The sequence below is a fragment of the Mycteria americana genome, chromosome 2 (genome assembly GCF_035582795.1).
Source record: "Mycteria americana isolate JAX WOST 10 ecotype Jacksonville Zoo and Gardens chromosome 2, USCA_MyAme_1.0, whole genome shotgun sequence".
In the NCBI taxonomy this organism is placed as follows: domain Eukaryota; kingdom Metazoa; phylum Chordata; class Aves; order Ciconiiformes; family Ciconiidae; genus Mycteria; species Mycteria americana.
In genome coordinates this window covers 164,826,643-164,832,406 of record NC_134366.1, presented here as the reverse complement: position 1 = coordinate 164,832,406, position 5,764 = coordinate 164,826,643, and positions in this window count along the sequence as shown.

Below are 5,764 nucleotides of genomic sequence, written 5' to 3'. Positions count from 1 at the left end.
CTCTTCACATCATTTCCAGAGGATGCAAACTGAGCTGAATAAGCTCAGTTGATATTATTGCAGAAACACAGTTTGAAACACTAGAAGCTAGAGATACTGGCAGGAAAATGTCAAGCATTACATTGTGGGGTTGTTAGGCACTTACTTGTAAACCAGGATATCCAATAAAATATTAAAAAATACCTCTAAATATTTTAAAGAGCAGTCATACTCTGAAAAGTGACTGTAAAACAGCTTTATAGGCACTGTATTTATATTCTCTCATAAATTTGCTTATTCTGTCTCGAAGTGCAGCATATTATATAGGCCCACTTTAGAAGCTGCAAACTTCTCCAGCTTCTACAGCGCCCACTCACACATCTAAAAAGAGAGCTGTGAGACAAGATTTTTCTCCTTGGCTGAGAGCTCAGCAGGAGAAGGGAAAGGGGTAATACAACCTCCTGGGTCTCAGCTCTGGCAGACTGAGCGTGCGAGGACAGCACATGCCTGAGTGCAGCAGGGAGACGGGGAAATCGGTATAACTAGCATGGCACAGTGCCCAAGCTAATCAGCCTGAAGGCTGTCCTGCTTTCTGGGCTTGAAATCATGTCCCAGAAGAGCACTGGACCATGCCCTGTGGAGGTACTAACCTGTGAGGAGCTTGGGCGGAGATTTCTGGACCTTACACCTGGTGAATATGGACCCACTGCTACATTAGAAGGGCACATTAGTGGAGATAAGCGATGCTGTTCTGGTGCAGTCACAGTCACTGTGCACATACATGGGTCGTATGCGCGCAAAGAAATGGACGCACATCATCTTTGCATCCAGTCAATTATTTTCCCCATCTATGACCCATTCATTGTCATTTTAGCTTGTAGCAGCTCTTGGACAAGAATGTTCTTAAATTAAGCATGTGGGCTCTGGGATTGCACTGCAGCAAACAGGGAGTTGCATTTACATTTTAACATTTACATAATTAAGGGTCCAGTTTTTAAATGCATGTGTAGTTGTACCTGCATATATAGGTGTACCTGCATATGTAGAAACATGTATGCTGTTGTACACGTACTTCTTCCTTTAATTAATCTTTGTCTTGCCCATTTACATGCTAACATTTTCCAGCTGGGGCAATTATTTTTAACCTCCTATAAAAAAATGAAGCACTAGGTGGAAAGACAACGAGCTGAAGATTCTTCTACAACATGAGAACACATCTATTTCAAAGTGAAAGGTCTGATCCTGCTTGAGCTTAGAATGTGCAGAAGCTGAATATAAGGCATGAGTCTCCACAAAGCTATGCAACCATTTCTTTTTTGTAGGACCAGACCCAAAATAGATTTGAAATCCTATTTCTACATACCCATATTTGAAAGCTTTGTTCGTACTTCCTTCCATTTTTAAACATAATTAAAAAGAAAAGCCACTCTTCAGAGCAATGCATACCAGTCTGCAAAATTCTCCCTTTCCCAGGGCAGTAGCCCAGAAAGAGACAATGTTTCTTCTCCCCAAAATAGGTTCTGGTTGCACTAAACCGAATCCAGCAAGAGAATTAATTGTCTGTGGTTACAGATGAATCAGGGCTCTCTTTTGGTAATTTGGCTCAAACTATAGGAAGACAAATTTACTAAATAGAATGTTAGTGCACACATTTTAAAAACAAAGGCTCTGCAAAATGCGTAGCTGTAGGTGGCATTAATTGCACAAGATGAAAGAGTCAAATAGCATACACATATGAAAAATGTATGTGCAATGTATTTTGTGGGAGGTTGCAACTTTGCACTCACACGCAGATATTTCAAGTGCTAAATCAACAGCTACATGCCTAAGAGGAAAGAAACACATTTTAAAGTTGGGGTATAAAGTGATCAACAAATGAAGATGGAAATAACAAGCTGAGATGTGGGGATATAGCTCATGTTTTTGGAAATGTTACGCAAACAGGATTCAGAATTAGGAGTTAGCGTGCTGAAAGTAGAGGGAGAGTGTGACAGTAATGTTTTTTAGGGAGTTTATGTTTAGCATAAAGACAAATATGGCTGTGGGCTTAACTTCATGGCTTGATAACCAAAGCAAAGCTATAATGTTGAACAAAGGAGTCCCTCTTCTGTGTGGGAGAAGAAAACCTGTTGACCAGCTGATAGTTGGAGTCATGCATTATGAGGAACTAAATGCTCATAGTTTGCAGATTCCTTCCCACAGGGAGCTAGGACGTCCAGCTCTCTCTACATCTGTGCACGACGGCAAGCATGAAAATAGTTCCCTGAAGCTCCTGCCACTACGCTGAGCCTTCTCAAACTCTTTCCGTCACCACTTGAAATAAGAGTATGCTTTTCCCTTGTTAAAGAAGATTAATCTGCCATGATGTCAATGACTGAGTGGACTTCATGTATTTGGTCTCAGTCACGGTATTTTTAGTCTAATTGGAGACAATGTTGCTGATTTAGACCATCTGCTGAAAGATGACATCCTTTTGAGGCACTCACAGACCATAGGCAATAACTGCTCAACATGCATAGCAATGTTTTACACTTCTATCCACCATTTCCATTAGAGGATCTCAAAACTGTCTACATACCGGTGAGTTTAGCTTCCCAGAGCCCTCGATGAGTGGACAATACTCCTGCTTTACAGATGACAAGATGAAAGCCTGAAGAAGCCGAGGAACCTGAATTCAAGATCACTCCTCAAATCTTTGGCAGGATGGGGAATAGAAACCAGGTCACCTTACATGTGGTTCTCCACTTTATTCACTCCCCCGATGCTCTGACCTCACTGTACTCCATGAACCTCATCATAACTATATGGGATATGCAGCTGTTAGTAATAATACACTACCTGTTTGAACTAAAAACACACCGGCAGATGGAAATACAGTAGGTTAATAGCTATTCCAAGAAGCAATCATTTAAGGTACCAAGAAATTGCTTCTGTTAACCTTTTCCCATTGTGACATTTGACCAGTTTATATGCAGGTTACAAAGGTCACCCATTATCACCCTTTTATGAGACTTGGGTTGCCTCTGATCTTTCTCCACATTTTGCATTCAATAGCCTTTACCTGATCTGGAGAATGGTAATATTAACCAGCTACAATACATTTTTTCCTTTATGACCCAGGGCCTGCAGTCATAGAGAAAATCTAATGTAGCTTTCTTTTCACTTAGATTTTTGCTCTTCTTAGAGTCTTATACCATTTTTATGGCAAAAATCTTATTCCCCTACATCTTTGACCCAGCCTCAATTTCATATGTATCTTAGAGCTGGATATTACTTTACTAAATAGATTCTGGATGTTACGTGCTTTTCAGTTATGCCTGTTTTGTTGATATATCCCTCCACTGTCAAGCTTGTTGTACTCCTTGTGTCAGTGTCTAGATATTTACAGCTTCTCCTTTATAACAAGGTTTGCATAGATCTGTGTGCTATCTAACACAGTTGTAAAATATTAGGGTGTGTCTGGCTTATCAAGTCCTTTTGAGGTTCACTGCTAACTTCCTTGCCTGATTTGTATGCCTTCAAGGACAAAAGTCATTCATGAAATCATTTTCCAAAGCGATATAACAAAGAACCCTTAGGGGAGAAAGGTTATGTTTTGATCTAAATTCATATCATGCAGGAAGTTATGCAGAGAAAAAGGAATGTGGTGATGATTTAATTATTCTCTTCAAAGAAAAAAGCATGTTATTAGCAAGAGGCTGTGACTCAGAGGTTTATACTTGGTTTAAGTTCTTATTAGCGGTTTTGAAACAAGGGAGACTGATTGATTCTTGTTCACTCATTAAACTCATTAATTTACAAAGATTCATTGCACTGGTGTTAATTTGAGAGTTGCAGGAAGTTGCAGAAAGAAATTGAATGTAGTGCAGATAAAATTATTTCTTAAAGGCTGATCATTGATTCCCTGTAAGGCTTCCTTCAAACCATGTTTTTGAGGCTTGGTTTCTGTAGTTTTAGTATGTCTAACTAATGAAGGGGGATGGGCATGGGCACTCACCTCCTGACCCAAAGCATTTTGCAAAATTGTCTCCAGAAGCAGTTACTTTAAGAAATAACATTTTGACATCTAGTAGTTTTATTGCTGTTATTTCTACTTTCCTGAGCTTTTCTACCATGAGAAAACAAACACAAGAGTTTGAATTGTCAAAAGTTCCAGCATTAACAGTGCAACCTAAGGACATCGTGGGATTATCTTTCTTTTGAGTCAGGCCATACCCAATACAATTTCTTCCTTAGATATCATATCAGCAATAAAAGATGTGAATACAGGGTCTGTCATGCAGTAAGATATTGAGCTCCTTCACAAGGCTAAAGCAAACTAAGGTGTGGATTACAAGAGATGAAAATAAAAACATTATCGCAGCTTCTGCCCTAAATCAAAACCAAACAGAATCAGCACGTGTGTATGACAAAAATCATCAGGTTAAATGACCTTCCCTGCTAACAACTGCCTGTAATTTATTACAGCCTTTCTTTACACTGTTTAGTACAAACTATCGGGATTTAAGGAACAGTCAGTGACTCTGAATATCCCAGTTGGGGGTCTGTTTGCCAGAAAGCAAGTGCTCAGTGCTTTTTCTAAAAATGAAGCACCTTTTAAATATCTCTGTTTCAGAAAATATTGGCTGTAGTGTGACAGTTAAGCTGCCCATGATGAAAAGAGTCTGTTCTCTGTTACACTCTTAGTGGATTAGCATCTTGTTGGTTGAGGCAACACTTCTCCTCTCCAGTCCTTGATGCTGAAAGGTCAGGTAGGAGTGCAAGGGGTCAACTCTGTTACTTTTTATGGAGGCAGAAAATGGCATAAAGTGAAAATAATTTCCTGTGAAAGCTGAGGACATTCCTTCATTAGATTTGTTTCCTGTGCTAGGTCATATGGCTTTTTTCCTTTCTTTCTTTCCTTCCTTCTTTCTTTCTTTCTTTCTTTCTTTCTTTCTTTTCCTTCTTCCTTTCTTTCTTTCTTTCTTTCTTTCTTTCTTTCTTTCTTTCTTTCTTTCTTTCTTTCTTTCTTTCTTTCTTTCTTTCTTTCTTTCTTTCTTTCTTTCTTTCTTTTTCTTTCTTTCTTTCTTTCTTTCTTTTCTTTCTTTCTTTCTTTCTTTTTTTCTTCCTTCCTTCCTTCCTTCCTTCCTTCCTTCCTTCCTTCCTTCCTTCCTTCCTTCCTTCCTTCCTTCCTTCCTTCCTTCCTTCCTTTTAAGCATGCATTTGCTTGTTTCCTGTGCCCCAAGGAACTTAGAGATCTTCTTTTATGAGACCAGGCCCACCAATGCTGTTTTGTGTGGTAAGAATGAACGAACTAAGTGAATCAAAAACGTCAGAAGCATGCTTGATAAGGGACAACAGGTGATGTGTGTTTGACAGAGGCTGAACTACTCAAGTGATAAAAAACTGACTTAGGAAGCCACCTTCTAAATTGCCACTTCACCTCGGGACCTCACAACTACAGGCGACACATCCTCTTCCAAACAGCACCAGCTGGACTTCAAACAGTCCTTGTTAGTCACCTGCCTCTTTTTTCACTATTGAACATAAAATGTTGAGCAATAATAACATGCAGAGTTTTTTAATATTTTTTTTTCACCCTCATAAAAGCTGTTGTTGCCTGGTGGGAGGGAACAGCTGGTCACCTCTTTCCCCGGCTTTGGTGGAATGCAGAGCGAAATGGGGTCCTTCGTTCCCACCGCCAACAGACCTGAATCCCAGGCAAATTGTCAAGAGAGTCCCAGAGATACACTCTAGGCATGGCATGAGCTAGACCAGCGCAAAGGAAGGAGAAGATGTGACACGT